Raw genomic sequence first — 26,622 nt, forward strand, 5'->3', positions numbered from 1 at the left:
CAGGTTTTTACTCCTTAGAGTGAAAAGTTCATATACACATTTTGATAAAGACCCTGAAGGATTTTATATAAACCAGATAGTAGATAAGTGATCCAAACTACAGATATCCAGTGCTGACTTCTGACATAAAGTAATTACAGAAGTATTAAATGTCAAACTGTTTTACGCTATTCTTTTAGATAGTGATTGTTGTTGTAAATAAAGCTATTTTCCAGTACTTAAGGTCAGTAGGTCACAAAATTTCACAGTAGTGATATTCTACTGTAAACTGAAGGAGACGATAAAATCTCTATTTTTTAAGCTAAGCAGAAACAAGTATCAATAGGCAAAAGGGCCTGCATGTTATTCAAGTACAGGCAAAGTCCTTGCTCCATTCCCTACCATTGCAGCAACTCCTATTTGCAAGGACGGAAGGGACAGCAGGTCTTTAAAATGTGAACGTGGGTTCAGATTAGAAATTTGTAATGGGTTCTTTAATTCATCACCTGGTCACGCAGTATGGACTGCTGCAGTTTATAACAGTGATCAAAACCATAGTTAAGTCCAAAGCAATGACTTAACTACAGTTAATAGAGTTAATAGATTTTCAACTGTACTTGCACCTAAGCAAATGAAGTTCTTTTATATTTCTATGCAGTATTTCAGATTTAGCTATCAAACTTCTAACATGATTTGTGAGGGTGTCAGTCTGTGTGGCATCAAAAATGCAGCATGAATACCTACTTAATTTTCCTCTTATTTATGTAACGTATCTGCAATGCAATTTTCTCACTGAACTGTACAGCTCTGGCCTTCACCATTTTATAGTATACATGCTGAGTATTTACCTACAGAGTTTTCATAATCACATTGGTAAACACATTTATTTGATTTACAAATCTTGCAAATTTACAAGCTGTCTTAAAAATAGAAATAACATTTGAGTGCATTGTATGAGCTGGACAAATACGCTAGAACAAACATCAATTATACTTAGATATTGAACATTCATAAATATGTTTTTGGTGTTCTTTTTTGGAATGTTTAGCCATTTCAGTAATTTACAGTAGCTTCTTTATGATGACATTCTCCTCCATTTTCATTTGTTGCAAGCAATAAATTAATCAAGCAATAAAATAAGCTTTGGTAATATTTGAAAATCACCTTTGAATAACCATTTGTGAGGCTCATTGAGCCTCTTGTTAGCTCAATGCATTTATTTTTAAAAATGGCTTTTCAGCTGTACTTGAATTCCAGCTAATCCAGTGAGACTTGTATCTTGCTTTCTTCAATGTAATATTACAAAAACTACAATGCCTGTCTGCTAGACTTCCTTTAAAGAAAGATTTGATTGCAAACACAAACAAAAAGCTTTTCTTCTTTTGTTCTCCTTTATGATCTTCAAACAGGTTTCTATGAAAAGGACTAATATTTTCCAATTTTAAGCCATACTCACCTTAGCAGTAAGGAAAGACAAAAAAATGAAAATTTCATTTACAATAATTAATTCCTGATTGCAATGCTACAGTGTAGTTTATGTTAAGTTTTAATTACACAGATATGCATTAGGAAAAATAACTTTGAAGAAAAAATGCATTTGTTTAAACGTTCCATAATCACATTTGAAATTGTTGAGCAGTGGGGTTGTATATAAAATAAAAGGTACATGGATTTTAATATTGAACTGGGAACTACTCTACCACTCTTAGGAGAGAACCATGAGTAAAATGTTTGGTTCGTAGATGGAGCTAGTTTCAGAAATCTATCTTATTAAAAAACACCAACGAAAACAGGTAAACCATGTGATATGAGACAGACAAACAGCAAGGTGGGAAAGAGAAGAAAGAGGGGGAGAAAACAAAGCCAAAAGGGAGTGTTTTTGACAACAACGAACAATGATCTAAGCAAGCTAGTTACCAAAAAAAAAATAAACAAACAACTGAAAAATTTCCTGTCAGATGGAATCAACCAGAGATGCTCCACTTATTCACCACTTTTCTCACCATTAGCTTCTCTTACAGACTGCTCTCCACAAGACGGACAGCCACATGACTATGTTTGGCTCCTGCAGTGGCTAAGCATCATCCAAGAATACATCCTTAAGAGAAAAAATAATGGGCTGAATAAACCTTTTTCCTTTGCCCATCTAGGGAATCCAAATACAAGCATTTCAAGGGCCAGAAGCTCAAATCCAGCTTTGTTCTATCAAGTAGGGGAGCAAAGTAAGACACACTGTCAATGAGGTACCTGGAATTGTCTTTGGCTAGTAATTAAAACAGTTCTGGTCTCCAACTGGTCACACAACAAAAAGACAGTAGATTTAGTAACATCCAGACCCATCCCTGTACATCTGAGTATTAATTGCAAAGATAAATTATGTTTCAGGATCCAGCGTTTCCTAGGGAAGACTTTTCTCTGGCTAGTAATACAGTCACCACTGAATGAAAACTACTAGGTATGGCATTATGACCAGCTTCATCCATCTGAAAGGCAAAGAATAACAGTATTTTTATTTGATATGCCAGGTGTTGATACTGACATCCCAGCAATTTCTTTCACCACTCCAAGTTTCATGTCTTGAAAGAATACATGAGACTCTGTAGGCTTGTAGTTCTTAATTTCTGTAACATAGTGTACATGTCGAATTTACATAATTTGATATCTTCTTTAAATATAAAACAAGTTATGTCAACTCTCAATACTTCAGAAATGACCAACTAGCCTGCATGTGTATGTGAGTTACAGAGAGGAACATGAAATGATTCCTCATAGAAATGACCATTTCTTTTTTTAGATTATATTAGTGATGTGCTATTAGGATTCAGGCTTACTGCTCTACTTTTCCATATGTATATTGAGTTTGGTTTGTTTTCTAGTTTGCAGATTTAAAGGAGATGAAATTGACATAATCAAACTCATGCAAGCTTGCATTTTCACTCATGAGTTATTGCACCCAGCATATCCAGGTGATCCTGCCTCACCACTCCGTGCTGGGGAGACCTCACCTGGAGTACTGCATCCACATGTGGAGTCCTGAGTACAGGAGAGATATGGACCTGTTGGTGTGCATTCAAAGGAGGGCCTCAAAAATGATCCCAGGGATGGACCACCTCCCATACAAGGACAGGCTAAAAGAGCTGGGCTATGTAGCCTGGAGAAGGTTCTGGGGTACCTTAAAAACAGTGTGATCAGGAGGGTGAGGGAGGTGCTCCTCCCCCTCTATTCTGCCCTGGTGAGGCCACATTTAGAATACTATGCCCAGGTCTGGGCTCCTCAGTTCAAAAAAAAAACCAGGGATCTCCTAGAAGGAGTCCAATGGAGGGCCACAAAAATGATAAAGGGCCTGGAGCATCTCCCTTATTAGGAAAGGCTGAGTAACCTGGGTCTGTTCAGCCCAGGGTATAGATGACTGAGGGGTGGAAATGATTCAATGTTTATGAATATCTAAAGGGAGGTGGGAGACCAATGGATGAGGCAAGGCTCTTCCCAGTGGTGTGTAGCGACACAACAAAAAGCAGTGGCCTAAAACTTGAACATAGGAAGTTCCATACAAACAACTTTACAGTAAGGGTGACTGGACACTGGAACAGGTTGCCCAGAGAGGTTGTGGAGTCTCCTTCTGGATGCCTACCTGTGCGACCTATTGAAGGGAACCTGCTTTAGCAAGAGCATTGGACTTGATGATCTCGAGACCCCTTCCAACCCCTGCAATTCCGTGATTCTGTGTGATTTATGCTACTGTTTTTTCAAAAAGTATTATGAAACAGTTCTTGATAATGTAAGAAATGTTTGCTGACGGAACTAAACCCTCCAAAAATTGTTAAAACTATGAAGTATGAAACACGTAACTAGAAGCAGTGATTACCTTACTAAAGGACAAGACTAGGCAGACTTTCTGCTTCCACTTAACCAGTTACTGTTGCCTGTCTGGTTCTAATTTTAAAAAATATCTCTTTCCAACTCAGTTGGTGATATGCTACCAGCAGAAAGATCTATCTAGCCATTTTTTCAGAAGTCTGCAGCTTAAAATTGGATACTATTGTCATTCAACTCAGAGGAAACACTAATGCTGGGCTGATTGGTTCAAGGTCCTAGTAAGCAGACTGTGTAAATTAACATTTTGTTCTAAATTACAGTACTGTAAATATTGCACAAGAATAGTACCAAACGCACTCATTAGCTTAGAGCTAGTTTTCTGAGCACTGTATTAAAAATCCTTAGTGCCTTGTTACACTGTTGTCATAGGTCTAACTTAAAAATCCCTTTGAAAATCTATTAACAACTACATTTTAAGCAACACGTGACATAACCTTTGATACTTAATGTCTTCAAAGGATTCTCATGCTACCAGGCATTCTGTGTATCCATTCAGAATCCCCAGATTTTGTGTAGAAATAACAAGGTGCTTCACGACATCCAATTTTTCTGTTGCTTGATATACCTAAGAAAGACATACTACCTTTTCCATCTAGAATCTACTCTCAAACCAGAAGCCATTTGACTGGAGCCTGAACTAGACAATTTAGGTACTACAGAAAAGATTGTGCACCTTTGAACAGCTAAAAGGTAGCTATCATAGGTATTATATAATCTCTTAGAAGAATTAGATTCTAATTATTATTAACAAGGTATGTCAGCATCACAAAACACATGCACTAATGTTGAGATTCATATATTTAAATATAAATGCAAATACTAAAATTCCCAAGTTGTTAAGGAATATGTCGTTTACAGATCTGTATTCATGTAATGTAAACAATGTCTTTTGAAAAGAGAGGCCTTTACAGTCCAAGAAAAAGATATGTAAGTGATGTGCATGCAAAATTGGAGACAGAAGTACCTGCAGCCCTTCATACACAGATGGCTCTGTGAATATACCAGTATACACAAATGCAATACAAATTTGCATGCTTATGCCTGAAGGGACATTTTGCTACCCTTTTAGTTAAAGTCTTAGGAAGCTGCATGGCTTCTTAAGAAACTCCTGAGAAGAAGATTTCTGTCTGTACTCCTTTTCTGAGCTCTGTGCCCGCTCCTCCAGATGTGCCATGCTATTGTTCAACAGAAGGCCTCTGGAATTTTTGGCAGCTTTCAAAAGCAATAGGGTATCAGGAATGCTCAACCAATGCTATCCAGAAAGTTGTGCAAAGAAGCACCACGCTCTCTACGACGAGTACTTTCAAAGTCACCACCTCCATGGGTTGGCTTTGACAAAGACTTGCACGTAGCGGATTTCTTTGCTGAGCACTCAGCATCTAATCATTACTAGGCACATATCTGAGAGGCATTGCTTTGTTCTACTGACCCCTTCTAAAGTTTAGTGACTTTTATTCAGTCTTAGAAATCGATTCTACAACAGCAGAACTTCATCTTAGAACTCTTCCTATCTCCATTTTCCTTCATGCACTCACTTTGCAACAATGTCCAGTGTCTTCTCCATTCCTACTGCAACTGTATGCAGTGGATTTACAATGATTGAGCCTACCTCTAGAAGGGGCAGTAACACGGTAAGCAAATGCTTACAATAAGATGTTCATCTCTGTATTTGTATCCATATCTGTATCTATATCTGTAATTTTTCGTTTGCATGCAGTCTCTATACAATTTCTTATGTTTTTATATTAGCAATTACGAAATGTACAATTTTTGCTGCTCTTAGTCATTTTATCCCCTGTAGTTATCCTCATTTCAGTCCTCTGAATCCCAAGAATGGCACTGGTCAAATTAAAGAAGAAACTGGATAACTCTGGGATACATAAAATGACTCTTCAATTAAATCTACAAACACTTAAAGTTAAGCAAATTGTATTTTCAAGGAAAGAGAGCTCCTTGGCACAGAAGCACCCTCTAATGGCTGACTACCGACTGCTCTGAATAATAACTGCAAAAGGAATAGAATAGGTCCCCTAAAAAGTAAGGGGAACTGCTAAGATACAAGAGAAATGGAAACGGGCACATACATATGCAAGCACACCCGTGTCTGCATTTCACACACAATCTTTGTTGCATATCTTCAACACAACAAAAAACAGGAACATAAATCCGGCAGGCTTCTTAAATCAGAGCCTGGATTTTCTTTTAAAACAATATTCTTTAATTAGTATGCAAAATATTGTTTCAGGTTCGCCTAGCTTTCAATCATCCTTCACACTTTTAAGATAACCATATTTTATCTTTTACAAAAGAAAAATCAGTCTGAGAAGACGTTAAGAAAATGCCATGTTAAGCATATGATTCACATACTAAACTGTAAAATAATTGAGGTTAGAAGGAACTTGGAAGTCATTCAGTCCAACGGCTTCCTGCTCAGAACCAGTCAGCTCTGAGTTTAGATCCCAATAATGCAATGTTCATTTCTTTTTAAAAAGTTATACTTCATAATTATGCTAAATCTGTACTAAAGACATCAGCAATGTAAACCAGTTCTGCTGTCTAAAAAATACCTTAACACACCTTTTTTTCCCCTTTCTATTCCATTCCATTGCTTTGCTGATTTATTTTGTTCTGAAAATACCCAAAAGGCGTATTCTAAAATCTGCTCATACAGCCACGTTGTTGTACCTCCATATTAGAATCTGTATCTAACATACAGTCCTTTATTATTAACTGTTAAGTATATCTTAGTGTACATGCAAAGCCGGGGAAAGATAGAGCAGTTAATAACATGGAAGTAATGAGGCTAACCAACCAACTTGCTTCTCAACATCACTTTTCAAATCTCTTTGGGCTAAATTTTTAGCCAGTGTGTGGGGAATTAGCCATAGAAATCCCATTAACATTAATGAATGTTCCATGGTTAACTCCCCACGCTCTGTGCTGAAGATTTACCCCTATATCTCTAAAATAAATACGTGCAGATGCCCAAACTCTTTTTATAAAGCCTGAAGAAATTAAGGGCTCTATTCTCAAATAATTGACTTACGCACGTGTATCTTTTCCCCCTGTGGATCATCTTCTACATATCAGAATGGGTGTAATGTCTGCATTATTCCCTATGAGAAGATTACTCAAAGTGCATGTTTACCGCATAAAGACCAAGTTTAGTTAATTGTGTATTATACAAAGATAATACACGTATATTGAGTCGGATTTCTCTCACAGTAAATACAGAATGCATGGGTTGAATATTACTCTATGCCATAAGAGCAACAAGTATCTGTAGTGACATTTCTGAAGAAAAGACAGTATTCAGAAAACCAACGCATCAAAAAGAATTGGCAAGCGCCTTCTTTTCCTACAAAAAGGCAAAACACAATGAGAGCAATTTAAGCTTCTGCAAGCAGTGGTCGAGTCACTGCTGAATGATGGTAGAGTATGCTACTTACACTAACCAGGAAAAAATTAAGCTGAAAAGAGACCCTGGGATCACAAAGAGAAGCTGCCCTTGGTTTGTGAAGAAGCAGGGGGGGTGGGGGCTTACATTCTGTCATCTCCTTAACTTCCACTTGCAAGAATATACTCCTGCTATTTTTAAAGTTTCAGTTTAAATGCCCACTTGCCCAGCTTAGTGGTACATCGGGGTAAACGATGGCTTAATAAAAAAAAAAGTGCCACAATGACTTCTTTGCCACAGCTATGCTTTGCTTTAGCAAAGCACTAAAAATAATATTTTTGGCTTCACTGGTACTAAACGTGCATAAATACTTTGTTCATCTAAGGTCTGCCACTGCCCAGAAGCACATAAAATTATGCTGACTTTTTAGCGTACTGAAACTCTTCCAGGCTCCTGATGCATTTCAGAGGTGATCCGATCTCTGCTTCAAACCATATTCATTTGCTAAAATGTGGGAAATACATCTTCAGTAACATCCATTCATACATAAAGATTTATCTCTTAAAATGAGCATTCCCAGAGAGCAGACTGGAAGAAGCCAGGTTTAATACTAATTATCTACTACTAATCTACTACTACTAAACTACTAATACATCATCCCTAGAAATAGCCGAATAGATTGTCGGCACTATAAGCTCTAAGAGGACAGTCTACTTTGCCCCTGAACACAGTACTGAAAAACCAACTTGTTTTCTCTGGAAATAACATACCAGCTAAATGAACATAGAAGAAGCAGTGCAATGAAATCATAGTCATGAAAAATCCCTCCAAAAAGACCACGGTCCTTCTGGTTATACCCGGAGCTGAAGATGGTGCATTTAGACAGAACTTCTTTTAGCTTATGTGCAGACTCTTAAAATCATCTCCAGATCAAAGATTAAATGTATAGCCCTCTTAAGAACACCAAACTACTGACTGTAAGACCATCCTTTTTCAGTAGCAACACATGTAGGCTGATTCTCTTTCCACTGAAAGGTTTTTCATACAAGTCGTTCATAGCCAAGATAAAAAAGGGAATTTTCCTGGTAGCATTCTTCACAGAAACGCTCTCAGCTAGAACTCAGGAATCTGGAATGAGGTAAGGCCAGGCTGATGGGGGTGGGGAGAAGAATCAGTCACATAAACAGGTTTTATATTGCATTTATTACAAACTCCCCTTATTTTCACTAACTTCTTTGCAAATTAGCACAACCATGACTGGATTAATTCTCTGTGGGTTTCCCTCTGTACTATTATTGAGCAGTCATGGGAAAACTCAGGCAAATGAGTATGGCTCTAGTGGAGCCATACATCTAGGAGGAAGGGCAATCACCAGAACACAGGACTTGTCTAAAAAAAGACATTCAAGCAGATAGGGCAGTTAAGCTGACCTCCCCAAAGTGATGTTCTCACACTCTAATTGTACTGAATTTTTGATGTTTTATGTCATCTTAAATAATCTTTATTGGAAAAGGAAGAATTTTATAGAGGATGTTTGTTGGTTTCCTGGCTTTACACAGACACATTCCTACCCATTCTTCAGGCTTTTTGGCACATTTCATCCCTCACTGCACTGATTCACAGCTGACCAGGTCTCGTTCCCATACCTGTATGCTCTCCACAGCTCCAGGACTTCGCTGACGCGCTGAAACCTCTCTCTTTAAAGCACTGAAAGGTCATCACGCATGTCTTTTTCCAGTACGCTGAGAAACAGCCTTTGCAGCAACCATGTCTTCCTCACTCATACAGATCACGAGAGAATAAAAGGCAAAGACAAAGCATGACTTCAGCTTGCCTCCTGCAGGTCCAGCAAATCCTTTCAAATTGTTAGTGATTAGTGTCCCCTTTTCACTGTTGCATCCCCTAGAGAAAGACACCATCCTGGCAAACAGCAGCACTGCCACCTCTTCTTGGTTCATCCAATGGTGTTCTGAACTTGCCTCAGGATAACATACTCCAGCATCCAGACACTGTGCAGGGTTTATTTGTAGTGACTAAGTTGTGTCATCTGCTCTTCTCTGAGCAGCTCCCCTAAATGATATGTTTGGTGGAAGCAGCTTGGAGGGCTCAAGTCTGTTTGTCCACACGTAACACAGTTTGCTTGTAGCATGCTATAAGGTATTCTTTCCCACAAACATTTTTGTTTACACTGGGTAATGGGAAAGGAGAGAGAGGATGAGCACTCTATTTATGAAACTGCTGCACTTCATAGCAGCCACCTCCCTAAAAGCATCAGAAATTTCCAACAGTCCCAACAGATGATTTCTCAATATTCAACTTGTTTGCAACTGACTGGCATCAAGTGAACATAACGAGCTTCCAGATAGTGATGGCAAAATGCCTACTGGCACTGTCAAGGACTCCCCTATCTATATATTGCAGCAGCTCTGCAGTGAGTTTGTAGATGGATAGCGGACTATGTCTTGCTGCATTCTTGCTTCTACCACTGGTCAGCAAGTTGTGCATCATTACCCAGCTTCCCTATATGCCGCCAGCTGATCTACCCTTCAAAGTGGCAGTCTACCAAATCCAGCTGCTTCAGCTAAATATCCTGGGGAAGTAACTATTCTATTTATCTACCCACTCCTCCTCCTTCATTAGCTGCATGGCCACGACTTCAAAAGCTTTATGAAATCACAGAGCCAAAACCATCTCTCTACATGACTACACATGCACGTGCACAATCTTATTTGCATTAATGATTACCATGATCATGATATATACTCTGTGCTGCCTTGCTGCAGTTCAAAATGGAACGACAGAATTGATGGACATAGGGAGAGGAGCCATGCCTGTTTCCAAGCTCAAATTCCCTCAAGGATTCCAGGCATTGGCATACAGAAAAATACACAAATGTTTAGAAAAAACCAACAGATTCAAACCATGGAACAGAGCATCATAGTACTGTACAAGCCCTATCTTCAGTATACTCTGTGATTAAATCACAGAAGTAGGAAACACAAAAAACGTTACTCTAGCACGTAGGTATGTAGAGGTATTTCAATTTGATACAGTCAAGCTCCACATGAAATAAACAAACTATTCCAGCTCCCCACGTGCTCTTCATATCCGACAACACTTTTCTATACAGATTCTTAAGGATCAGGATATTGCAATTCCTTCATCAGCAGACGTTCTAGGGTACTTTAAGGCAATTGATTGCAATGAAGTCTGTGTAAGTGTCCTGGCCTTCATCCTGTACAAGGATTTCTTCATGAGATCAGTGATATTTAGTAACCACATTCCTCATTTGTCAGCCTTCTTTTAGAATTGCAAAACACACCTAAAAAATATTCCATTGCTCGATCACGCTAACACAAGTCATATTAATTAAGAATATGTTTGTGTAATTACATGGGAGAGGTGCTTTGCACAGCAGTTAAAATACATGCAACATCTATAATAAAGCAACCCTGTGTGTAAGATATTATTACAGAACAAGGTTCTTGGTCGGAAAGAAAGAAGTAATTTAAAATTTGATGCCAACGCTTTGGTGTTTTTCTAGGTCACATAAATTGTTATTAGGACCTCATATATTTAAATAATAAAGTATGTGAAGTCGTATTTTATGTGACTCAATAGGAACAATCATTCTCCAGCATTTGCTGAATAAATGCGTTTCCCCCACCAATTAATAATATTTCATTTACGTACAGCAAAAATATCTGAATGGCTCTTGCAGAGCTTTGATTTTCTTTTGGCCACTTGACCCAAAAGAATAAACACTGATGGAATCAAATGTTCATGTCTTCAAAATTATAATGATTACTTTGGTTGGGGTTAACCCTTCACATAGGTCCGATAAACAGAGTTGCACACGCTCTCTGATAAAGACTAGCAGGCTAAACAAGTTGTTAGCAGGTCAGTCTAACTGTCCTTAGGCAAGCAAGCTCCCCGTTTACTGTTTAAAACAGGCAGCAATATATAGAAGTAATGCTGCATATGCTCAGCAAAGCCATTTTTTTATGCTTTCTTTTTTAAACTGTAATACCAAAGTATCCCAAACCTCAATTATGCTTAATTAAGTGAAACTGTGACTATCCCACTTAATTATTTTAATATCTCAGGATTAGACAAGGAATGCAGAATTTTGGTGAAGGCAGACACCGAAGGAAACACACTGACTGTTCCAAAAAAAAAAAAAAAAATTAAAAATTAAAAAAAAAAAAAAAGCTGTATTTCATGTTTTGAGCCAATCAACAAAGAGCCACAGATATTGTATTACAGATGATTGCTTTAATCCTAAGGCATTTTAGGGTGTATTTGAAGTAACACAAGGGAAGCATGTTTTGATACATCCACAATATAAAGCGGCTAGGAGATGGCTCCTAGATTCACACACTATGAGTCAGGTTCTCTATTCCTTTTTGGGAAAGAAGGAAAAGAAAAAAAAAATAACAAGAAAAAAAAAAAGAGGCAAATACTTTCAGGGAGACTTAAAGTGAAAATAATACAATTTATCATGCAGTTTTCTTTCCCAAGATATCCCTTCTCCATCCGCATATTACAAAATCGTTCACCCCAAGTTACAAATCTCTCATCTGAAACTGTTAGTTTGTCTGCCCGCATCTCTCCCGAGCTTTCTGTGGTCACCTTCCCCGACGTCAGAAACGCACCGGAATACAACTTTACACAATGGCACCACCTAGCGTTTAAAACACCCATTCTCAATCTTTACGCTGACCTCAACTGCGCTCCTCTCAATCACGGCCGATGAAAAATGGAATTTTAAAAGGGAGAACATTTCCTCCTCAAATCCGATTAATCTGCTTTTCTACCAGCTTGCATTTGTAACCGAACTGCCTACACACGAGCTCTGCAAGTATATTCTTATTTTAACTTCCAGTCGGTTTTCATGTAAAAGAAACGTTCGTCTGCTGTAGGAAGACCTGTTGTGTGATTCAAGTCAACACAACTGTCTGCAAAGCAGATGGAAGCTGTTTGGATAAGAGGAAATTAAACTATGTGTACTTTACATTGTTTCCAAAGAAATTAAATATCCTGTAAAAATTCACGTCTTGAAAAAATGTTTACTTAAAAGATTAAAGGTGGGTGCTATCCTATCAGAAAAATGCATCACCTGGTGCCCAAGCTTGCCATTTATTGTTACAGGCAGGCTGGTAGCCTTGCTATTTACGAATGTCAAACCACCTTACTAATTTTATATGTTTACTTAAAGTTTTCAGTTACTTCACAAACCTCCATCTGTGTGAGGTGAAATACACGTACCTCGCCAGGCTGACTTTCCTTTGCTGGAGGTGCACACAGAGATAACATCTCAGCAGAAGTGGCTCGGTTCCTTAAAACTTTGCTGGACTTTTTCTTTTAAACAACTTCAAATGTTGCAGGTCCGAGCTTTCCTTTAGAAATACACCTCACACCAAAGAATTAAATAGAAAACACAACCAAAAATCCGATCTTCAAAAATCATGGGGGAAAGAAAAAAAAAAAGCCATGCTTTTTATAACTGCTCCATAAAAAAATAAAGTAGTCAGTTTTAATAAGGATGGCCCACAAAAGTTCTATTTTTACTTTCAATGCTCCAAGTCTCTCAGCTCTTAGTGCTGATCAAGGACTGTGCACCATGCTTCTCAAATGCCTGCATTTCACATTAAAAATATCATACTGTTTCCATAAGGGCTGAGTCCAACACACACTAGAGATGCAGGGATTCAGAATAACCTTCCCATTTTGCTTGAGGCTGACACTGTTTCAGAAGCTGAAGGTAGAACAATGGCCCAAATGAGCATCTCCAATGCCCAGTAGGTGCCTTCTCTCCATTACTGGCCCAGCTGATGCTTCTCACATACTGTTTTGGTGACAGGTGTGTTTAAAAATGCTTAGTGCTAGTGAAAGAAAGCACAGAGATGGTCTCTACCCTCAAAGCTTTGTTTACTAACATGGTCATTACAGCAGCCCCAGCCACAGGAGAAAGATTTCTCCTTCAGTGTATCAACAGCTCAGAAATCCTCTGCCCTTCTTATAACACTGAAGAATTTGTGCTGCAGAAATATTTCCATCCCATCAATCCCACCCACTCTAAACAGTTAATACCTCTATTCCATCTCCTGTGTTCCTCCTCACACACCTATTCCCCTCTCTCTATTTTGCTCTTCTACCTTCTAATCTCTTCTTTACCTCCTGCAAGCATTTATACAATTCATTTCCAAACACACTTCCCTTCTAAACTACCAGCTACAGTAATGTTAATTTGTTAAAGATAAATAAACGCAAAATCTACAAAGGAAAATTTTATCAAAAATATCTGCACTTGATCTCATTCTTTTACAAATGATTCCATTGCATAGTGTCTGAGACCTCTTGGTTTAGTGGATCCATATCTCCTTGAGATACCAATATGATGAAAATAATAGTTTTCTTGAGTCTTCTGCAGTCCTTTCACATACTCTTTGTAAACTTCCTGCCAAAAATGTTTAGCATTACAGCTTCATGACAGCTGGGAATCAGGGTGTGTTGTTTATACAGAGAGCACAAAGGAATTACTAATATTACTTTTAAAATATGATGCTGGTAGTAATGGGGTTTAGTAGAGGCATCCCCATAATTCCAGAACAGATTCCTAATAAAGCCTCTTAATGGATAGATGTTGGAAAACCTTGTACTCTAATATGCTCCTTAAATACCAAAGCTTTCTCAGCCTAAAGAAAAACAATATTACATTGTTCACTACGAGACAGTACAACTGATCATAAGCAACTTTACTACTACGCTCAGATTCCCAGCATTGAAGGTCCTGAGTACAGAGCTTTTAAAGACACAGAACTTCATTTGTGCTGGCACAACCACTTATATGGTCTATACAAGGGAAGTGTTTGATTTAAAACCAGTTCAATTCCCTGAACCAGCTCATCAAGTATCCCTACAAATAATTTACCTGTGCAATTATGGTAGTGATGCAAGTGTAAAACAAAAGCCTTGTCAGCTGGCAAGGCCACCAAAAAGATGCTTCTTGAAACAGCACCCTTATGAAAGAGATAACACGAACCACTGACATCTACGAAGTGTTCTGGATTGGAGATAGCTGGACATAATTGTTCCAAAAGGTGAGGATACCTTAGAATACAACAAGAATTCTTCTGTTTTTTCTTCCCAGTAGAATAGCAGGTGTTGAGAACAGGCCATGACATCAAGCAAACCTATATTAGTTAACTAAAAGCTATAATAGGCCAGAAATTATTTTCCCTGAGACATCTGTCCCTGTTCTTTTCATTCGTTGCACATTTCTCTGTGCTGCAATATTACAGGTGCTGTGGTAAGAGCTTCTGAACAACAAACTACAACCTGGCATATAACTAAAAAACAAAGACAGTCACAGTTTACATTAATATACCAGACAACAATCTGGGACAATTCAACTTGTTTGGATAAGCAGCAGTTTGGATAAGCTGGTACAACTACAGCCATCTCACAGTGAGATGTTCCTCACAAGCTGAGCCTACTTACATTATTCTCATATTCATTGAACCACAGAATGGCTTGTGTTGATAGGGACCTTAAAGATCAGCTAGGTCCACCCCCCTGCTGAGGGCAGGGTTGGCAATGACTAGACCAACCCCTATCCAACCTGGCTTCGAATGCCTCCAGGGATGGGGCATCCACAGCTTCCCTAAGCAGACTGTTCCAGTGCCTCACCCACTGAGTAAAAAAATTCTATCTCATCTGAATCCCCCCCCTTTTTTCCCCCTTGTCCTCTCACAATCGGCTTATGTAAAAAGTTGGTCTCCCTCCTATTTATAAGCTCCCCTCAAGTACTGGAAGGCTGCAATGATGTCACCATGGAGCCTTCCCTTCTCCAAGCTGAGCAAGCCCACCTCCCTCAGCCTTTCTTCACAGCAGAAGTGCTCCAGACCTCTGAATATCTTCATAGCCCTCCTCTGGACCCGCTCTAACAGCTCTGCATCTTTCTCGTACTGTGGGCTCCAGATCTGGACACAGTACTCCAGATGGGGCCGCACAAGGGCAGAGCAGAGGGGCACAATCCCCTCCCTCGACCTGCTGGCCACCCCTTTTTTGACACAGCCCAGGATAATGGTGGTCTTCCAGGCTGCAGGTGCACAGAGCTGGCTCATGTCCAGCTCTTCTGTTCACCAGAACTCCCAAGTCCTTCTCCACACTGCTGTTCTCAATGAGTTCTTCTCTCAGCCTGTATGCATATCGGAAACCGCCCTGACTCGAGCACAACACCTTGCACTTAGCCTTGCTGAATCTCATTAGGTTCTTGTGGTTCCAACTTTTCAAGTTTGTCCAGGTTCCTTTGAATGGTGTTGTGTCAACGGCACCGCTCAGCTTAGTGTTGTCTGCAGACTTGCTGAGGTTGTACTTAATCCCACTGTCCGTGTCATTGATAAAGATGTTGAAGAGCACTGGTCCCAAAATGGACCCTAGGGGCACACCACTCATTACCAGTCTCCACCTGGACATTTATTGCATGCAGAATACAACTGGTTTTTAGTACATGCCTGACAGATGACTCCCATCCAACACAACTAATCTAAATAGATCTGAAGAAATTTGACAGTTCCTGGAAACTAAGTCCTTGTTTGGTTCCCTCTTAAGCAGAAACATCCTCTGATTATACAAACACTGATTTCCATGCAAACTGAAGAACCTTGTAAAAAAAAAAAAAATCTCTTTTAAAAGCATTTTTGCTGCTGAAGGCCAGACCCAGGTAGTGAACACGCCATGCTGGCTAGCTAAGATACCACGGCATCACACCAAAATGAAACTGTTTTTCCTCTTATCACACTGAAAGAAGGAGGGAAAAGACAAAGAGTACAACTGCTCTGGAGTTCAGGGCTGTAACACTTGGACAGATACAGTAGCTCTCATGCCAGCTGTCCATCTAATCCTCTTTTTCTTGGTGCAAGCTATACTCACCCAGCTACAGGGTGGCTTGGCAGATTGTGAAACAAGTTTCACAGTTCTGAACTGATGCAAGGTACAGCTAGCACCAATTTCAATATTCCTTAATTTGACAACCTGTAATTTGTGGCAATGCAGGAGCTGCTACATAAGCAACTGAATTGTTCCTGAAACAGCAACAACCAGAACAGTCATTCCGAGGTAAACTGTACAGGATTGTGAATCAGAACCCTGAAGCATATCATGCCCCTGTAAGACCTTGTTTAGAAGGCACAGAACTTGGTATTCTGTCTGGTTGATTAATGCATACTCCCATCTCCAGAAAAGCTTGAAGATATTAAAAGCTTGATGAGTCTGATGCCGATGATTGTTTAAAGCAGATTGTCATACATCACCTTTCCTTTCCAAGCAGACCTACATATCAAATCCAAAGTAGATAGCCAATTTTTCTTGCGACTAGAAAGTGGAATTGAGAAACTGAGCTCTTTTATTTCTTAAAATAAAATGCATGCAAAACTTGTGCTGCCTAGTGGTACCCATTAGGACCCTGTGTTTCTAGGCACTCAGCAAAGAGAACAGCTGACTTTGTACTTAGGCTTTGTATGCTGGTGAAGTATGATTCAGTATTTGCTCAAGTTTTGCTGCTAGGCAAACCATGAGTTTTATCCAAAACATTTTATTTTTCTTCAGTTTCAGATTTCACCTTCCTCTCCTTCCAGCTCTCATCTCACCTGACAGAACAAAACAGACTTCCTGCTCTGACTTAGAGCCTACAGATAGGATTAGTCAGGATCAGTCTTTATGGAGAAAGTCCATCTGAGTCCCTTGGACGTGTGAATCTCCATTCATTCCCCGTGTGAGGAAGGCTCGAGTGCAGCCTAGTCAGTGGCCCCAGAAGTGAGACAAGCGTATACAATAAGGACATATGCTTTGGAAAGCAAACTGTTGAACTTGAAAGATTCACAAAATGTAAGGGAAAGTTCACTTTTTCAAAACCTAATTTAATACTTCTACTCCAAAGAAGGAGGTACGAGTGACATCAGAATGTGAGTAAAACATTGCAAAGAAAGCACTCAGCAATTTTTCCTATCTTTACTCCTAGACCGACTGGCAAAATCTTTTTACCTGCTTCTTCCAAAACGCAACAATCCATGAGAAACACGTAATGCATACTTCAGTTACAGCAATTAAAGTCACAGAAACTAAGTTCTTACAGCAAAGAATTAGGCAACCTTTCTGACCTCACCTACAGTAAATCTCTCAGTCCACTGAACAATTTCATATGCACTTATATATTTGGGCACGTCGCTTGTTGCTTATATGCGCCTAAGAGATTTTCATGTATATGTGGGCTTGGAAATAAACGTTATGCTGTAGGGAACACCTAGGCAAAGCCTGCAGTTGGCAGGCGAAATCCCTCCTAATAGAGTATATATTCCAAAGGGATTGCAACAGTCATTATTAAAAACTGTATTTTAGTATTCCTTTGTGCTTCTTCTTAATCCTTGAAAAAGCAAAAAGCAGTTTTAGTGTTCTTTTCACAAACAGAATGCAAACTGAAAATCAGATTTTTTTATGCTTACGTTAACTTTCCCTTGAAAGTGAATTTAATAATACTGGCATTAACATTCACCCAATATATAAGCAAGTTACATGAGCTAGCAAGGATATGAACCCTGATTTAGCTTGAGGAAAAAAAGTAATCTTTGTTTTTTTCTTCCACAGAAAAAAAATACTACTTTCCAATAAAACTAATGCCTCAAATCTCCTCTCGTCTCCAAAACCAAGCCTTGCATTTCATGACACTTTCCTTTTCTGCAGCTTGAGGAACGTTAACTGTGTTTGTGTTCATTGTGACAAACATGGATGACAACCAAGGAAGCAATTACAATAAGCGTCTGATCCGCCTCCACTAAAAACAGACTTCAGCTTCAAAATACCATGCCACTCAAATTGAGTAAACCCTACCTGACACAAAAATTACCAATGCTTGTCATGCCTAAACACATTTTTGCACAAAATTAAACAAGCATGTCTTGCCTTTATCAACTCCTCTAAAAGAATAAGAATATATAGCAGCTTAAGAAGTAAGTCCTTGTAGTAGGTTTCTGTCACTTTTTTTTCTTAAAGAAAAGAGTTCTGGGCACTTGTAAACTGTGAAAATAGTAATTTTTTTAAACAGCATATAGATTCTTGGTGGATTTCACTGGCACTGGTTGTGTTTGCAGCTTTGAAGTCTCCTCCAGGTCTGTCATTTGGTAAGGCTGCTGATGGGTGCCTGGGGTGCTTTGTCCTCCGGGAGGCTATTTTCCTTTAATTCATCCCTGATTAGAAGCAATTTATGCATTTTCATCCGTTTTATGTAAAGATCAAAGGGATCATGGATCCCAACGTTGACCCTCTTATAGGCAAAAGAGGTAGGCTGCACATTTTTGCTTGTTTTCAGTATAAGCCTCAAAGCACTCATTTATACTGCTCAGTTCTTGATATACGTCTCATAAATCAGCTTTTATATGGAGACCAAGTGCTATAAATCTCTTGCTGTTAAACATACACATGCTTTTATATTTATGTAAAACTTAGTTTTGTGGAGAAGTTCCCATTTTCAAATCTCCTGAGATAATTATTTGCCCAACAAGAACAGAGAGAGAAAAGATTAGAATTGATATTGCTATAGCAGTACAGCTCTACTGCTAATACTACTAGCAAACATACAACAATTAAACTAACCCCAAACTCTTAGTTGGCCATGCAACAGGAAGTTTTTTAAGGCTTTCTTTCTCAAGATACAATTAAGCAAAAGACTGACCCTTTTGCAACTTTAATAGAATCATTCATAACACAATGATGCCTTTAAGATGTATTCCAATACTTTTAACATTCAGCATCCATTCATATTTATTACATTAACACTGTCATCATGAACTCAAGAGCAAGAATACTGATATCACTGAAAATTTAAGTGAAAGCAACTTCATATTGAGTTTTTTATTATTTTCTTTTTAAGAAACTTGGCATATATGCCAGCAAATACGCAGATATAGGAACTTTCAAGATATTATCTCATGCCAATAAACACACACTGTAAATGCAAACGTCTCCTCTTCAAGTCAACTGAACATAAGGCTCAACTCCCCCCTTTTCTTACTAAGCACGTGTGAAACAGAGAGACAGTATGATGATCAGCAGATTGAGAAAGCCCCTCAAATCTTACTTTGGGAGAAAACAGCAGAACTGTTGCAAAGATTCCTCGTGTTTTAAAATCAGAAGAAAAAAGACTGCCGTGATTGTTTTGTCACGTCATGTAAAGACAAAGAGTTAGGACCGTACCTAGTGAGAAATGTGACAAAGAACACGTTGCAGTTGATGTGCTTGCAATAAACAGTGGCTCTTACCTCAGGGACAGTGGGGCCTACTCCTACCACAACTTTATAAAATTTGCCAAAACTTATCATGGATGTTCTTTTACAATAGTGACAGAGGGGCTGCATGAAATACAAGAGACTAATACTGGGGAAAAAAAAAAAACCAAATACAAAAACACAGAATCACAGAATAGCTTGAGTTGGAAGGAACCTTTAAAGTTCATCTAGTCCAAATCCACTGCAATGAAAAGGGTCATCTACAGCTAGATGACGCTGCTCAGAGCCCGGCTGAACTATCAAAAATGAGGAATAACATTGCTTATTTGTTCTCAAAATAATTCTAACAAGACTTAGGAACATTTAGAATTAAAATGTTGGAAAACAGAGAAAATACCCATTACTTTGTAAAAGACTGTGCAGCCCTAGCTTTTGGACTTTCCTCATGCCATTTAAAAAAATTGTATTGGTACTTCTTACCATTTTATTTTTGAAACTTGTAACATTTTCTATGAATTTTCAATTCTTAACATGCATTACATTTTTAAATGCATTGAATGCTCTCATGCATTTATGTGCTTCCACAGTATAGCCTACTGAGCAGATCCTTACTGTGAGTCATTTTAGTTTGCCTACTATTACAGTAGGTTTTGTTTGTTTGCTTACTTACTTTGCTTAAGACATTCAAAATAGAAACCATACCAAGACCATCACATTTACTTTTTAGAGGTCACCAATATCAAGTTTGGATGCTATCATAGTTGACAAAAATGATGGAGAAACCAAAAGAGAACAAGCTCTGTATTCTGCATCCAAGTTCATAAATCACCCGTTCAGCGGTAACCATAAATGGCTGTCAACAAATACTAAAAGAGAAAGTTAATTTCCAGGACAAAAAAAACCCAGGTCCTGTGTTGGCAGCATAGCCTGAAAAGATGTTGTTTGTTGTAATTCTAATTTGGGCCATGCAGTTGGTAAAACATCAACAAACTAGTATGAAAGCATTCTTTCAGCCTTTGATGAAGCAGGCATTTGGTATCAGAAGAAGAAAAGTAATTAAACTGTTTTGAAACATTATTCTTTAACAATGGTACACCTCCCCCACTCTTTTGGAGTCTCTGTATTGATTCCAGGACCGGCAACTCATCTCACCTTAAGAGCACCTCTGCAGGTGGTAAGTGGAGTGCCATAAACTGCTATACACACCACGTTCTGCAGTCTCTGGTAAGACATCACTTACATTAGAGACAACTACTAACAGACTGACAGCAACAGTGCAAAACCAATTTTGTTCATGTTTAATTAAGCATTTAGACTTGAAACAAGCAGAAGAGCCAGATGCTACTTGATGGTAAAATAACCTGTGTAAAATTTCCATTTCTCAACATCATGCTTCTCTAACTCCTTGTTGCGCTCATCTTGAACGCCACGCTTCCAAAAAAAGACAGGCTGAGTTCTCAGCCCAACTCATGAACACTTCAGCACTGAACTCAGGTGTGGTCCTACAATAGTTAATAGTATATCCAGCCCAAAAAGTAAACAAAAGGGTACTTATTTTTGAAAAAGTGTCTAAATTCAAGAAAAAAAAAAAGAAAACCAACTACAAAATAAGAAGTTACATGGAAAGAAAGACCATTGGGAGAGAAAGTGCAATTGGAAGAGGCCTTTACATTTCAGTGGGCAAAGGCAATCACGAGACTTAAGAGGTGAACACTTCAGGATAACTGGAAAAAACTACACATAGAAAAAATGACTTGCTGCTTTTAAAAGACATAGAAATTACCTTGAGAAAATAGGCAAACTTCCAAACTCATTCCCAGGGAGAGCAGCGATCCTCCTCCTTCCTTAGGCCTGACCTATCCTTTAAATTGCGTTCAGCGGCATATAATCAACTTTATATGGTAAAGGAATGTGGAAAATGCCCAAGGCTAAGGGAAAGGTAATGTTTGGCAAGGGGGAAGACAGAGTGGGGCTGACAGAGAATAGAAGGAGAAGGCACATTACCTTTCCTCTCATAAAATTTTTTACTAAGTCACACACACACACAAATATGTTGTCTGGTTTTTGGTAGAATTTCGGCATCTGTTACCAATTAGCAGAAAACAAGAAGAAAAAGTTATCTTTGAATCTATTAAATATGGCCTTAAGTTGCACCAGGGTAAGTTTAGGTTGGATATCAGGAAACACTTCTTTACAGAAAGGGTTGTGAAGCACTAGAATAGGCTCCCCATGGAGGTGGTTGAGTCACCATCCCTGGATGTGCTTAAAAACCATTCGGATGTGGGGCTCAGGGACATGATTTAGCAGAGCATTGTTTGAGTTAGGGTAGTATGGTTGGACTATGGTTGGACTCGATGATCTTTAAGGTCTTTTGCAACCTGAGTGATTCTATGATTCTGAAAGTGCATAAATCAAATAAATAAATTAAAGCCTGTTGTTTGTTCCTAATCACATCACGATCCTTTGAACCCCTGAAAACATTTCCTTGAATATTTTTTTCTCTGAGCTCTCAGACCAAGACTTGACAAAAGAAGAAACAGGCGGCTTGACTGGAGTTGGTTTATTGCTTAGGAGAAATAAAATTTGCCTAATTGGTCTAGTTTTCTTCTCATGGAAGAAATATGTGGAATATATTCCAAAAAATATGTGGAAACATGTGGTATTGATTTTTTATAATTAATAAGATGATAAGTTACTTAGTTATTCTTAGGGAAAGACTTAGGCAGTTTGTTTCCACATTGCCATTGGTTTGCCCCATTGTTGTCATCATGTATGAGAATCCCTAAAATAAAATGTTTTACTAGTTAAAATTAAAACTCTATTGTGCCAAACATTAGAACTGCTAAAATACTCTTCCTAAACACACAGTGCTTCTAACACCGCAAATGTAGGAAGAACACTGGGCACCTGGCTCCATGGGGACCGGGCTCTGCCGGCATGATTTGTGCATCAGCACAGGCAACAAAAGGCACTCTGGTTTGCCAGACCAAGTTCAGCTGAGCAACTCCTCCTCCCACATCTCCAGCCCCAAATGCCACCCATTCCTCTTCTGACAGGCCACTGCATTTATCCTAAGGTATCTCTACAAATCCCTCTGAGGAAGCCACTGAACGTGTTTTTTGAGAATTCGGTCTTATTTAAGATACTAAGCAGCTGCTACTTAATGCAGCTGCCTTAATCAACACTTAAATACTCTTTTTTTCCTCCAGTATTCTGTACCACAAAGTATCGATCCAGCGATTGGAAAAGACTGCTTTGTAGAAAGTTCAAGATCAATTCCCTTTACGCAAGGCATCGAGAAGGAAGCCTGAAAGATCCCCAGGATGGCATTCTGTTGCAGCCTGAGTAGCCCTGAGCATTGCATCATCCTGCAGTCTGGAGAAGCAACAGAGGTTTGATAACTGAATAACGTAACCACCTCACTGGCAAAAACAAATAAGACGCCTGCATGTTTTTATAGAGAAGTGATCTGCTCTTGATTGCGCAGACACGTAAGCAACTGTTTTGAAGACTATGCATTACACATATCCCAACACAAATGTAAAGGTGATGACAGATTTATCTCTTGGAGGTACGGTACCCTCTGTGATCCTAAGTTTATCCTAAACCACTTCAATAGCCACAAAAACATATCTGCCATGATCACAACCTTTTTTTGGCAAGCCCAAAGAAACAGAAAAGTTTCTCCCTGACAGTTCAAAACAAATAGAAACAGCAGAGCTTTTGAGTGGGTCAACGTTGTCTGGATAATGCTGAAGGAAGAATGCCATGGAAAAAATGAAAAATAGGTATTTTCTTCTTGTGCAAACACTTGGCCTCTTTCCATTACTTTCTTGCTCCTACGTTTTAAGCTCACAAGAACACAGTGAGCTAAGCATATCATCAAGATTGCCTCTTACATAAAATCTTTAGCTAGGCTAATATTTCCAGCTCAAAACACCGTCGTGTCCAAAACGTTAGTTCTGGTTAGAATAATGAAGTAGATGAGTAAGATAAGAACTAAAGTGTTCCTATCCTATCTGTTACAGCCAGAAAACAAAAGAGGCTGCTAACACGTAGGAGAGGAGTAACTCAGACGGTTCTGTTGAAAAAACTGTAATTTACCAATTCAGTAAATTCAAATAAATTAATCTAGAGTTAGATCACGACTACTCAGTTCTGAGATTCCTTAGCAAGATGGCATTTTGAAAGTGATTTTTTCCCCCCTGTTTTAAGCAAGTAAAGATGACTACAGTTTTCAGCTTTACGGGAATTACTTTCACTATCACCCTGTCAGGTGCCTAGTAAATCACTGGAAAAACCCCTAACAATTAAAATATAAGGCTGGTTTTAGAATAAAACACGCAATTTCTTGTAGAAATAAAGGTTTAAGAAAAACACAAACCTTTTGTCCTCTACCATGTACAAGCTGAATTAATTTCTAACATCTTCTATAAACCTTCAACGTTATTCAGATCTATAACAAACATGAAATGTGGCAAAAGCCAACAAGTTAATTTATTACAGTATTTAATCAACAATCTATCATGATCTTCAGAAAAGATAAACTAGAAAACAGATTCTCATTCTGTGGAGAAGATAAAAGTAAAAGGGAAACTCTGAAAGTGTTCCAGAAATGCAAATGCATACATCATTTGTGCTAAAGGCAACACCAACATTTTCCCTTAAATGAAGCAATATATAAACATGTAAGAACAGGGAAGCATTTTTCTGTCAGCAGAAAACACAGAAACATTGCCTGTGATGAGTAAGTACGCGATCAAACTAAAAAGAAAAAAATAGCAATATGAATTACACAGGACTTAAAATTGTATTTTCCATGTGCTTAGATGCCTCAATAGACACCGGCTGTAATCTAAAAGCAATACTAACTAAAAACAACAGTGCAACTTGTTTGATTTCCTACAGATTCATCATCTGCCGGACATTATTGTGCCATCTTCATAATCCCAAACCTCCACATAAAGCTCCTTGCATTTCCCTCACATTTCCCAAATACTTTACACATTCAATTCAGCTTGTTCACATCTTCCTATCCATACCCTTCAATTTCTTTTTCCATTCTCTCCTCGGTCACTTTATGCAGCTCTCATATCAGCTGAGCACAAGGCAGTGTACTACAGCTGGTCTGGAACTCCAGAGTTTCTAAGTGATCTGTAAGCATATACTTAATTATTGATCTTGTAGGCCAAACAGAAGAAAATCCTTGAGCCCAGGTTGCAGCCTTTTATTGAGGAGTCTGGAGGAGGGAACTCTAATTTTGATGCCTTAGATTTTCACAAAGCAAACAAATTTGGAGCTTTTGAGACTTCTACCTTCCCTGTCATTGGAACTGGCCGCAAAGCTCCAAAAATAAGTACAAGGAAACAGAAAAGCAGACTGCATGATCAGACAACTTAAGTTGTCTCTTAAGTAACCAAAGAAAAAATGCTGTCCCTTACTCAGCAGCTTTTTGCTTACAGCAGTCAAGTCATCAAAAAAGAAAAACAACACTTTTGAATATAACATCCACTGTCTACCTGGAAATTACAGCTGCTACTCTGAGCTAAGTGTTAACTCTACCTCCCGTTCATAGTTTCAAGGTAGGAAAACACTTTGTATTAAATATCCAGTGTTGTAATACCCAAGCTCATTCTAATACTTCAACACTGCAGATAAACTGATGTAAAGCCTAATCTCATAGTTTCCACCAACAGAACTAGTATTTGCTCCCTCTACAAAGGTAAATTTCATAGTTTAAAATCTATTTTCAGTACACTTCAGATCTGTTAAGCATTAAGGTTAACAAGAAAAATGGCATCGATGTTAATTATTTTCTTAAATATAAAATTATACAACATACTCTTAAAAACCATTCATCCTTCAAAACTCAACGATTGGTGTAAGATGAGTAACCTACTGCCCCTTCTCAGAGAAAATTACCACATTTCAACTGCCACTGCTTAAAATAAATGTGCAAATCCATATTTACACCTCACTTCTGAAAACTAGAGTATTGATACATTGGCCTTAGGACCCTGACTTCAAACACTTTGCGGTTATGACAAGAATCCACTGCACAGCAAACATACAACTGGGCAATAAATGCCAGTCGCTGATTCAGTTTTGAACAATTTAATGTCTTAATAATCAAAAGGAATGTTAGCCAAGCTGAGGAAAGATGCGTGGATGAGTGATAAGATAAAGTAATGTATCTTCAGTGAGAAAGAACGAAGAATAACTCATTCTTCCTGAAATAAAAGGTAAAAATTGCAATGCACCTCTACCTGGTGACAGCCAAATGGATTTCAGGAATGTTTTCTGCACTTTTTCTAAAATGCAGGAGAAAATGAGAACAAAACCTAATTAGTAATACAATGCAGCTGTAATAGTGGCCATGAAAAAATATATTTTGGGGTGTATGGGTATGCCTTTCCCCAGAGGGATAAAGTTCCTTATACCCAATTTCTGGCATCTCCCACCACAATCCTGATTTTGCTGGGCAGACCACTTTTTCATCACTTCCTCTGCATACAAAAGCGTGCTCTGGAGTTACCAGTCTAAAAGGCAAACAATAACTCATTTCATAGCTCTTCTTCAAGTGTGGATAGTGAATTGTAAAGTATTTCTCAAAGTCAGAGAGAAGTGGGACACACAAAAATGCGAGACAAGTAAAACCCAGGCATGGCCCAAGAACACTTGAAGGTGTCCAGCAGGATTTGGAGTAGTAAAATGTCTTAACTTCTTCTGGAGAAATGGACAACAGCTGTCATGTTGAGGAAACTGCTTTAGTTCGTGTCGAGCTCATTTCTCTTCTCACATTCCCCAGCAGAAGTTGGAGTTAAAACAAAGCAAAATGAACAAAAAACTACAAAAAAACTCACTTTTTTTTTTTTTGCTTTATGTAATGATTCATCAAGATAGTTGTATCGTTTTGCAGTATGATGAGTGCCTAATTACAATGATTCAAATCTCTTGTCACCTGCAGGCTAGACTACAGATAGCAATGATTTTTAGTCAGAGTTGATAGTGAAAAAGAACTTGACACAGCATGCAATGGTTTGTTAAGCATGATATATGCTTAAAACATCAGTATTAAAAACATCA

At 38.5% G+C, this 26,622-nt stretch overlaps 1 protein-coding gene across 10 annotated transcripts in view; it reads right to left on the reverse strand.

Annotated features, from left to right (window-relative positions):
* The window catches only part of WDPCP (WD repeat containing planar cell polarity effector), a 145,667-nt gene that overhangs the window by 103,419 nt on the left and 15,626 nt on the right, over positions 1-26,622 (reverse strand). The window contains exon 1 of one of the 10 annotated variants that reach the window (XM_040698593.2): positions 8,899-9,055. The exons of the other annotated variants lie outside the window; for them this stretch is intronic. The gene's annotated coding sequence lies outside the window, so the exon portion shown is untranslated. Of the gene's footprint in view, positions 1-8,898; positions 9,056-26,622 lie in introns of those variants that run through there. 10 annotated transcript variants of the gene reach the window in all.

The sequence above is a fragment of the Gallus gallus genome, chromosome 3, assembly GCF_016699485.2.
Source record: "Gallus gallus isolate bGalGal1 chromosome 3, bGalGal1.mat.broiler.GRCg7b, whole genome shotgun sequence".
Classification (NCBI taxonomy): domain Eukaryota; kingdom Metazoa; phylum Chordata; class Aves; order Galliformes; family Phasianidae; genus Gallus; species Gallus gallus.